The sequence below is a fragment of the Giraffa tippelskirchi genome, chromosome 5 (assembly GCF_054371585.1).
Source record: "Giraffa tippelskirchi isolate mGirTip1 chromosome 5, T2T-mGirTip1v1.2.pri, whole genome shotgun sequence".
NCBI classification, from domain to species: domain Eukaryota; kingdom Metazoa; phylum Chordata; class Mammalia; order Artiodactyla; family Giraffidae; genus Giraffa; species Giraffa tippelskirchi.
Window position 1 is genome coordinate 116,448,318 of NC_137279.1, and position 12,137 is coordinate 116,460,454.

Below are 12,137 nucleotides of genomic sequence, written 5' to 3' on the forward strand. Positions count from 1 at the left end.
ACTATGTTGAGGTAGGTTCCTTCAATGCCCATTTTTTGAAGAGTTTTAATGATAAATGGGTGCTGAATTTTGTCAAAGGCTTTATCTGCATCTATTGAGATGATCATATGTTTTTTATCTTTTAATTTTTAATATGGTATATCACATTGATTGATTTGCATATATTGAACAATCCTTGCATCCCTGGGATAAACCCAACTTGATCACAGTATATGAGCTTTTTAATATATTGCTGAATTCTGTTTGCTAAAATTTTGCTGAGGATTTTTATATCTATGTTCATCAGTGATATTGGCCTGTAATTTTCTTTTTGTGTGTTTTCTTTGTCTGGTTTTGGTATCAGGGTAATTGTGGCCTTGTAGAAGTAGTTTGGAACTGTTCCTTCTTCTGCAGTTATTTGAAAGAGTTTTAGAAGGATAGGCATTTTCTTTTCTCTAAATGTTTGATAGAATTCCTCTGTGAAGCCATCTGGTCCTGGGCTTTTGTTTCTTGGGAGATTTTTGATAACAGCTTCAATTTCAGTGCTTGTAATTGTGTTGTTCATAATTTCTATTTATTTCTGGTTCAATCTTGGGAGATTGAATTTTATCTAAAAATGTGTCAACTTCTTCCAGGTTATCCATTTAATTGCCATATAGTTTTTCATAATAGTCTCTTATAATCCTTTGTATTTGTGCATTGTCTATTGTAACCTCTCCTTTTTCATTTCTAATTTTGTTGATCTGGTTCTTGTCTCTTTTTTTCTTGATGAGTCTGGCTAAATATTTGTCAATTTTGTTTATCTTCTCAAAGAACCAGCTTTTAGTTTTATTAATCTTTACTATTTTTTCTTTCATTTCTTTTTAATTTATTTCTGCTCGGATCTTTATGATTTCTTTCCTTCTACTAATTTTGGCAGGTTTTTGTTCTTCTTTTCCCAGTTGTTTTAGGTGTAATGTTAGGTTGTCTATTCAATGTTTCTCTTGTTTCTTGAGGTAGGATTGTATTGCTATAAACTCCCCTCTTAGAACTGATTTTGCCACCTCCCATCAGTTTTGAGTTGTGTTTTTGGTCATTTGTTTCTAGAAATTTTTTTATTTCCCTTTTGATTTCTTCAGTAACCTGTTGGTTATTTAGAAACATGTTGTTTAATCTCCATGTGTTTGTGTTTCTTACAGTTTTTTTCTTGTAATTGATATCTAGTCTCATAGTGTTGTGGTCAGAGATGATGCTTGATATTATTTTAATTTTCTTAAATTTATTGAGGTTTGATTTGTGACCCAAGATGGGGGTCTGTCCTGGAGAATGTCCCATGTGCACTTGAGAAGGTGTATTCTTCTGCATTTGGATGGAATATACTGAAGATATCATGAGATCCATCTCATCTAATGTATCATTTAAGACTTGTGTTTCCTTATTAATTTTCTGTTTTAATAATGTGTCCATCAGTGTGAGTGTGGTGTTAAAGACTCCTACTACTATTGTGTTACTGTCAATTTCTCCTTTTATGTCTGTTAGTGTTTGTCTTATGTATTGAGGTGCTCCTGTGTTGGGTGCATAGATATTTACAATTGTTATATCTTCCTCCTGGATTCATCTCTTGATCATTATGTAATGTCCTTCCTTATCTCTTGTAATCTTCTTTAATTTAAGGTCTATTTTGTCTGATATGAGGGTTACTACTCCAGGTTTCTTTTTCTTCCCACTTGCATGGAATATATTTTTTCATCTTCTCACTTTCAGTCTATATGTGTTTTTAGGTCTGAAGTGGATGTCTTGTAGACAGCATACATATGGGTCTTGTCTTTGTATGCATTCAGCCAGTCTGTGTCTTTTGGCTGCAGCATTTAATCCATTTGCATTTAAAGCAATTATTGATATGTATGTTCCTATTGCCATTTTCTAATTGTTTGTGGTTGATTCTGTAGATCTTTTTTCTTCTGGTTTATTTCTTGACTATATAAGTGCATTTAACATTTGTTGTAAAGCTGGTTTGGTGGTCCTGAATTCTCTTAACTTTTGCTTGTCTGAAAAGCTTTTTATTTCTCCATCAATTTTGAATGAGATCCTTACTGGGTATAGTAACCTTGATTGTAGACTTGGCCCTTTCCATACTCTAAATATGTCCTGCCATTCCCTTCTGGCCTGCAGAGTTTCTGCTGAAAGATCAGCTGTTAATCATATGGGGTTTCCCTTGTATGTTATTTGTTGCTTCTCCCTTGCTGCTTTTATCATTCTTTCTTTGTGTTTAGTCTTTTTTAGTTTGATTAGTATGTGTCTTGCCATGTTTCTCCTTGAGTTTATTCTGTATGGGTCTTTTTGGCCTCTTGGGCTTGATTGACTATTTCCTTTTCCATGTTTGGGTAATGTTCGACTATAATCTCTTCAAAAATTTTCTCACACACTTTCTTTTTATCTTCTTCTTCTGGGATCCCTATAATTCGAATGTTGGTGCATTTGATATTGTCTCAGAGGTCTCTGAGACAGTCCTCTGTTCTTTTCATTCTTTTTACTTCTTCTGCTCTTCAGAAGTTATTTCCACCATTTTATATTCCAGCTCACTGATTCATTCTTTTGTTTCAGATATTCTGCAATTGATTCCTTCTAGAGTATTTTTAATTTCAGTAATTGTGTCATTTGTCTCTGTATGTTCATTCTTTAATTTTTATAGGTCTTTGTTGATTGATTCTTGCATTTTCTCTATTTTGTTTTCAAGGTTTTTGATCATCTTTACTATCATTATTCTGAATTCTTTTTCAGGTAGTTTGTTTATTTCCTCTCTTCAGATAGTTTGCCTATTTCCTCTTCATTTATTTGGACTTCTTTCTTTCTAGTTTGTTCCTTCATTTGTATAGTATTTCCCTGCCTTTTCATTATTTTTTTTTAACTTATTGTGTTTGAGATCTCCTTTTCCCAGGTTTCAAGGAAAGTTAAATTCTTTCCTTGAAGAAGGTTGAATTCTTTCTTCCTTTTGGTTTCTGTACTCCTAAGGTTGGGCCAGTGGTTTGTGTAAGCTTAGTATAGGGTGAGATTTGTGCTGAGTTTTTGTTTGCTTGTTTGTTTTTCCTCTGTTGGGCAAGGCTGAGTGAGGTGGAAATCCTGTCCACTGATAATTGGGTTTGTATATTTGTTTTGTTTATTGTTTAGGTGAGACATCCTGCACAGGGTGCTACTAGTGGTTGGGTGATGTCAGGTCTTGTATTCAAGTGGTTTCCTTTGTGTGAGTTCTCACTATTTGATGCTCCCTAGGGTTAGTTCTATTGTAGTCTAGGGTCTTGGAGTCAGTGTTCCCACTCCAAAGGCTCAGGCCTTGGTACCTGGTTGAGAACCAAGATTCCACATTGGATTGTTATGGCATTAAGTGAGACTAAAACAAATATCCAAAAAGAATAAATCAAAGATGAACCCCAGACAAGTGGCAGTTACAAAATCAGGCAATTGATAATTAAAATAATGAATATACATATATACATATGCACCCATAAGCAAAATCAAAACAGTCCAACAAAAATAAAGTAAAGTAGATTGACCCAGCGGACTGAAGAAATCAAAAATTATATTTACCAATTAAGAACAAAACTAACTAAAGCACAAAGTAGAAAACAAAACTAAAGCAAGGTGCCAAGTGGGGAATAAAGTAATGAAAACAAAACTAACAAAATATGTTGAGAGGAAAGGAAAGAAAGAAAAGAAAAGAAAGAATAGATATGCAAAGTTAAATAGAGGTAGATGAAGAAAGTTTACATACATTAAAGATAACTGCAAGGGGAGGGGAACAGTAGGAAAAGCAAACAAAGGAATAAATGTAGAAAAAATAATAATAGGTTTAAAAAAATTAAAATTAAAGAGAAAAGAAAAAATAAAGAGAAAACTCCACAGAACTGCAGAAGCCCAATATAGAGGCAGAGGTTTATAACAACAATAAAAAATATGACTAAGAAAAAAAAAACATATCAAAAGCTTAATTGGATTTCTTTGTGCCAATAAAATCGACAACTACAATAGAGGGGGGAAAAGAAAAATCTGAAAGAATCTATAGAACAAGTAAAAAAACTAAGAATAATACATGTTTTTCTTGAGTCACTGTTGTCAGAGTCCTTTCCCTTGCTGGGAGTCACAGTGCCCCTTACCTCCCTAGGATGCCCTCCAACACTGTGCTGATCTTTGAACCTGCTGTGGGGCAACTCAGATTCTAATCTGGTCTACTCCTGTGTGTTCTTGCCTCCAATGTCCAAAACTATCAGAACTAGTGTGTTTTCTTTAATGGGAGCTCTTAATGGCCTTTTATATATTCCATAGACACAGAGTCTGCCAGGTTGATCGTATGGATTTAATCTGCACCTTGTACAGCTGGTGGGAGTTTTAGGTCTTTTTCCTTAGTCACACTGCCCCTGAGTTTCAGTTGTGGTTTTATTTCCACCTCTACATGTGGGTCATCCACTGAGGTTTGCTCCTGAGGCTGCCCTGGAGGTCTTGGGTTTGTCTCTGTGAGGGCCAGGTGTGGAAGTGGTCCAGCTGCTTGGGTCTCTGGGGTTCTGGCAGCACCAGGTACTCAGGAGGGTTGGCGGCTAGGGCAGCAGGAAATACAGTGCTCTAGAAGGGTATGGCAACCATTATTGGGCAATAGGCTCCAGTATTCTTGTCTGGAGAACCCCACTCCCTGACAGAGAAGCCTGGCAGGCCACAGTCTACAGAGTCACAAAGAGTTAGACAGGACTGAGTGACCCTGCACACATAAAGGCAAGACTTCTTTTGCCTGTGGCAGCTCTGCACCAGTGAGAATTGAGCGTGAAGGTAGCACAGCTGCTTGGCTTGCCAGGACCCTGGCAGCGCCAAGTGTGCAGGGATACAGACTTCCTCTACTACAGGAGTTATGGCCCTATCAGAGTCTTTTTCTGAGCCTCTTGTAGCTGGTGATCAGAAGGCCTCTTTGGCTAGTCTTTCTCCATAGCTCTGCCCATTCAGGCGCTTAGAGGGCTCCTTTGCCTGGGGTCCTTCTTTGCTGTTCGATGTATCAGGCACTTAAAGGGGCACCCTGGGTGGGTCCTACTCTGTAGTTCAGTGCATCAGGCATTTGATGGGCCAGCCTCTCTATTGTTCAGCTGCCATGCTGGAGTGTGGGGAAAGATAGGCTATGGTGATGACTCCATCCACTACGTGTGACTCAGCAGTATCATCTTGCTCCATGGCTACCTGGCTTTCCTCCACCAGCATTTCCCACCCAGATCTCCTCCCTCCCATTCCTTCAATCCATCTCTCCACAGTCAACAGCAGCCCTCACCCTGGGATTGCTCCACAATCCCTAAACTCCAGCTCCCAGCCGCTGCACCTTCTAGGGGACTAGCATTGCTGTCTGGGGTATGTATGGCTGTGACAAAGACTGTCTGATTCTCATGCTATTGATGCTGCCACTGATCAGCTGTTTCACTCTCAGCCTTAAATGTTTCTCCTCTGACTCAGACAATTGCCCTGGTATGGGGATTGGACCCCTGCTTCAGTTCCCCTACCCACCAAGGGTAGATCCAATCCTACTAACACTCCTGGTTTTTCCCCCTAGTTCCTTCATCCTACCGAGTTTTGCATGGTTCTATCTATTCTTTTCCACTGGTCAGGTACTCCTGTCCATTCTCAGCTGGTGTTTTGCATGCACTTCTGTGTCTGAAGGTGTATTCCTGATGTATCCATAGAGAGAGATGTACTCCATGTCCACCTACTCCACCACCATCTTGTTCTCTCCATTCTGTCATATTTGAGATTGCACCCAAGTACTACATTTTGCACTCTTTTGTTGACTATGAGGGCTACTCCATTTCTTGTAAGGGACTCTTGCCCACAGAAGTAGATATAATGGTCATCTGAATGAAATTTGCCCATTCCAGTCCATTTTAGTTCACTAATTCCTAAAATATCACTGTTCACTCTTGCCATCTCCTGTTTGACCACATCTAATTTACCTTGATTCATGGACCTAACATTCCAGGTTCGTATGCAATATTTCTCTTTACAGCATTGGACTTTACTTCCATCACCAGTCACATCCACAACTGGGTGTTGTTTTCCCTTTGGCTCCATCTCTGCATTCTTTCTGGAGTTATTTCTCCACTTTTCTCCAGTAGCATATTGGGTACATACTGACCAGGAGAGTTCATCTTTCAATGTCATATCTTTTTGCCTTTTCATACTGTTCATGGGATTCTCAAGGCAGGGATACTGAAGTGGTTTGCCATTCCCTTCTCCAGTGGACCACATTTTTTCAGGTACCATTTGTTTATTTATCTGCTCCCCTGCCCCCAGGCAACTCTGGGACATCACCAGGGCACCTCAGACAGAAACACACTGCTCCAGAACTGTGGATTCCTTTTATTTGTTTCACAAAAGATCCATGTATCACTATTTCTCTCAGACTCTGATTTTGTCTTAGGAGATCTAAAAATATATATTTAAGCTCAAGGGTTAATGGTTTCCCTCTACCTATGTATTTTTTTTTTTTAATGTTTGCACTGCCTTAGCCAGAAAGAGTAAATCAGGCACCACAGGGGAAAAATAATTATATATCTTTTCATTGTATATATTTTTATAAGGAGCTATTCGTGCTGATCCTATTTAGAAGCATTTTTCCATAATCTCGTCCTAAGGACGTTAGTAAAATGCTCAGACCTGTGGTTGATCAAGTTAATATCATCAAGTTTGAATATCCTTATCTAAAAATGGATTTAATATCTATCTATTTATCTATCTAGCAGGGCTGTTACAAAACCTGCATGTAATACACATAAAAGGCCTACTACAAAGCTCTCAGGAAAAACTAGTAATAATTGTTGTGGGGTATTGTTGTGGGCTCATTAAACGTCCTTTCCATTGGAATTCAAAAATTTCCTCATCAACTAAAATAACACACACTGAGTAGGATACTCATGGACAGTAGTTGAGATGTTCTTTGACTCCAAGATTGCCAGTTACCCAAGAACCATTAAGTTTTCTAATTATGGAAATATTTTGTTCTCCCTTGAGACATCTATACTCAAAGGAGACTTGAGAAGGCAGTGATATGAGAGCTATTTTCATAAATATTTTACAAGCATGACCTTGAAATATGTTAAGCAACTACATGTATTAAAAGGTGACTTCCAAAATTCATGGCCCTTTCAGAAAACTGCTTTTTGCAAGGCATTGTAATCTTACCGAAAATAAAACTACCTTCAGGAACACAAGAATAAGCAATACTTTGGAAATAAGAAACATTACTCACTACCATTCCTTTTCTCAAACCACATAATACGTGTCCCTAACATAGGTTTCCCAAGTTCAGGTAAAATACATTTTGAGTAATTAATCCATCCCAAAGCCAAAATTTATGGGAACAGTTTATGCTTTCTGATATAATAGGAACTGGCAGCCATTCTATAATTAAAATTTGACAAGTTTTGTTTTATTTTCATTGTCATTATAATAGTGACAATCAAAATCCACAGCTGGGAATGGCTGAATTACTTTGCAATAATGTAAATGTTACTTTCCAGGAAGTACAAGTGACAAATATTTTTTAAAAAATATCTAAGAACAGGAAATAAGCTGCTATTTCAATTTCCAGTGGGATGGTAGCAAGGAAATCCGAGTATGTTAAGCAAATTCTTCTTTTTGTTCATTTTCTTCTTTTTATGCAACTAAATGAACACATAGATTGATTCCCACTTTCATGCTTTAAAAAAAACAAATAAAATATTTTGTCTGTTAACCTGTTAACTCTCATTTGTAACGAACTTGCCTGTCAATGCAGGTTAAATGTTAGAAATGCAGGTTCAATCCCTGGGTCCAGAAGATCCCTGGAGGAGGGTATGGCAACCCACTCCATTATTCTTGCTTGGAGAAACCCATAGACAGAGGAACCTGGTGGGCTATATAGTCCATGGGGTCACACAGAGTTGGACATGACTGAAGTGACGTAACACACATGCATACAATGCAAAGTTTAATCTGTGTGATGTTCTTTTGGTTGCAGATGGGTATATATTAGTATATTGAAGGACAAGGCATTTGCAAAGAAAATTCTAAGAGGAGCTTATGAATAGCCAGCAATTTAAGGGAACAAGTTAGTGGGGAAGCACACATGTGGGGTAGAATTAAAAAACAGAGCTGGCATTAAGAGGCCTAAATTTTGGTGACTCGAAAAGTAAAGAATCTGCCTGCAATGCAGGAGACCCTGGTTCAGTCCCTGGGTTGGGAAGAGAATGGCTGCCTACTCCACTATTCTTGTCTGGAGAATTCCATGGACAGAGGAGCCTGGAAGACTACAGTCAATGGGGTTTCAAAGAGTGGGACATGACTGAGCGACTAAAACTATCATTTTCAAGCTCAGCCTCCTCCTGGTATTTTTATAACACTTACATTATACCTTTTGTAGTTGCCCCACCATTCTTATACACTCTGTTTTTTTCAATCTTTTTTTTTTTTTCTCTTATGATTGCTTTCGGTTTGAGAGGTTTCTGCTGAGACATCTTCAATTCAGTTGCTTGCCTCAGGTGTGTCCAGTCTACTAATAAGTGCACCAAAGACATTCTTCATTTCTGTTAGTGCTCTTGACCTCCTCTAGCATTTCTTTTGAATTCTTTCTTAGAATTTCCATTTCCCTGCTTTCGTTACTTATCTGGTCTTTTATTAGTCTGGTTTATCTATTAGAGCATATTTCTCATAGTCGTTTTAAATCTCTGGATTGATAATTCCAATACCGGTACCATATCTCAGTCTGGTTCTGATGCTTACTCTTCTCTTCCAACTGTGTTTTCTTGCATTTTAATATGTATTTATAGCTGGACATGATGTACTAGGATCTGCTGGAAATAGACCTGTAGTAATTGGTAGTGAGGTGCAGGGAAGAGGAAACATTGTACAGTCCTAAGAGTAGGTGGCGGTCTTTGAATGAGCCTGTCCTCTGAACCTCACATGTGCTTCTCTGCACCAACCTGTCCCACTTAGGTGGGATTGGATGGCTAGATCCAGCTGACATTTGGTATGTACCTTTCTCTAGATCAGCTGGCTTTGATTTCATTAGATTAGGCTCTAGCCTGGTATGTACCTTTCTCTAGATCAGCTGGCTTTGATTTCATTAGATTAGGCTCTAGCCAGCTGGTTTCTCCTGAAGGCAACCCTTGTTAAAAGCAGAGTGCTACGGCAGATTTCAAAATGGCTTTTTCCTCCTCTGCCTGCCAGACAGAGATTTTTCTCTGATACTCATTCTGAGGACCGGGTCAAACTCCTGGAAGTAAATCTCATGAAAATGTTTAGGGAACCTGCTAGATCTGGGTCCCCAGGAGTTTTTAACCCTCAGACTTGTCTGCCTGGAGCCTCCTTCAGTTCAGCTGCATTTCAGGTTTTCTTTCCTCATCAGCGATTCCTGCCAAGCTTTCAGATATGGTGTCTCTGCTCCAGTAAGTTGTGATTTTCTGTATTCACTCCATTTGGGGGACAGTGGTTTGCCCTGTGACTTCATTTCTCTAAAGCAGGGATCCCCAACCTCTAGGATCTAATGCCTGATGATCTGAGGTGGAGCTAATGTAGTAATAACAAAAATAAAGTGCACAGTAAACGTAATGCACGTGAATCATCCTGAAAACATCCCACCACATCTGTGGAAAATTGTCTTCCACTAAACTGGTCCCTGGTGCTGAAAACATTGGGGACCACTGCTCTAAAGGATTTAAGAGGATTGTTGATTTGTCCATTTGTTCTGGTTTTTACTTGTTAGGACACAGTGGTGATTTCCAAGCTTCTTGTATGCAGTAAGTACTAAAGGCTGAAAGTTCAAATATCCTCTGGTGGTGTCCACTGCCTCACCAGTAAAATAGAGAATGGACTAGTTTTTCATACCCTGATTTTACTTCAGTGGAGACAGGAAGCTATTCTTAAAAAGTGACAGCATTACTATTTTGCTTAGTTTTTTCTCTCCTACCTGAGAATTACTCAAACATTACTGAACAGTTGCTCAAAAGTTCTAGTTTCACTTTCAACACAAAGTATTTCATTTGTTTCTACAGTAAATATTCTATATTTATAGGCAGTCAACTTTTGCTCATTTTTTAAACCAGAGAAGTTTGCGATTCTAATGCTTACATTTATTCAACTCATTTTGTAGCTGTGGAAAGCTAGATAAAATAATAATAACTTATATACATTTAGCACTTTACCAAGTACTGGGTGCTTGCTAGGGGCTAAGAGTGACTAATAATGAACTGGCCCAATGTGTTTAGTAAGCAATTTTTTTTTCACCATATGCTTCTTTGAGTTAACCGTTAAGTTTCAGATAATTTAAATGCAATATTTACATTAAACCTTATGTTAACAAGTCTTGGAATGTGGGCTATATATTGATTAGGAACAGCTCGGTAGTGTAAGTAGTTTTTTTTTTTTTTTTTTTTTAATTAAACCCGCTGGGGTTTATAATGGAGTGATCCTTTCACTTGCCAATATTCATTGAATAGATTGAAATACACTTTTAACTAAAACCACTCCGTAATAAAACAAATATGCTAAAATATGTAGTCTGAAAAAACTTTAATGTATTTCCGTAGTCCTTAATATGTTGCAAACATCATGTTAGCTAATTAGGTTGTATGGACCCCTACCTCAGCCGAGGCCCCCTGCCTATGTGGGGAAGGTATTTTTTTCTGAGTTCACATAACCAAAGATGAAACTGAAGCTGAGATTGAAGCAGCACAAGCTTTATTCTATGGCCAGAGGATGGAAAAACAGGAAATAAGTCCACAAGTCAACTTTTTGCCTTAATGGTGAGAGAGATTTGCTTTTAAGATGCAGGGACAATGAGGAGCGGAATGTGACTAATGATAGGGTGGTGGTGGTTTAGTCACTAAATTGTGTCCCACTCTTTGCAACCCCATGGACTATAGCCTGCAGGGCTCCTCTGTGCATGAGATTCTCCAGGCAAGAATACTGGAGTGGGTTGTGATTTCCTTCTCCAATGATGAGAAGGCACATGCATTACTTTTTTTGGGAAAGAGGCACAGCTTTCCTGGAAATAGGGTGCCCCATTTCTATCCTTTTTTTGTTCTGTGACTTCCAGTCATGGCCATGCATATGTGTGTCCTGCAGTACTTAGGGTAGGAGAATCAGTATAGAATGAGACTGGGGTCTGTTGGAGGTCAGATTTGTTGCCATCTTGGTTTCAGCTGATTCTATCCGGTTTTGGTTTTTCTCTTCCAATAGGTTCCTTTCTTTGTGTCCAGACCCTGTGACTTAAAGATGCATGTTAGTTCCTGTTCAAGGGAGAGATTGGTGGGTTTTGAGCAGGGGACTGGTAGCAACCCCAGTAACAATTATTGACTCATTATCTCAACCCTTCCCCCTTATTGCTTAGCGTTCATTGTGCTGCTCCGAAGAGAGTGAATTATTAAAATATATGTAATATGCTTCTAATGATGTTCCAACAATTCTAAGCTAGAAACACGTTTGTGTGCCTGCAATATTTAGGTGGACGCCATGAAATTGAATTTATTTAACCATTACTGATGAATTTTGTCAAACCTCACAATTTATAGTTTAATGATGTTTCTTCCCCACAAGAGATTTCTACAGTACAAATACAGAGGTAAAATCATTTATTTTCAATGGGATAAACTGACTTTATAGGTTAATGTGCTTTCATTGTAAAGGTAAACTCTATCCTTTTAGTCAATTAACTTTTTCTCCTTTGTTCAGAGTCCAGAAATAAGAAGTTACTTTGTCACTTTATCCAATCTGAGAATTTCTCTGGAGTTATAATTACTATGGTGAGAATTTTAGATTTATTGCACTTTATCTGTCTAAAAGAGGCAACATGGTATCCAGTACAAGTGGAATTTTCTGTAATGGATTTTATCAGGTGGTCAAGACCTTTTTAAAGTAATAGAACTAAGGTCTTGGTGTTCATCTGTTACAGATAACTGCACTGAAAGGAAAAGAAGTTTTGATTAATACTCTTTTACAAATACAGCAAGATTGTACTTTTACTGTAAATGGAGAAGCTAAAGATGGGGTCTGAATGTGCAATTGTAATGAGAATTTAGCATATACCCTAGTTCAGGCATTCCACATTTCACACCTGATTCTTAACTGGTTTATTGCCACTAAAATTCATCATAAATCACATCGACATATTAATTATTTAA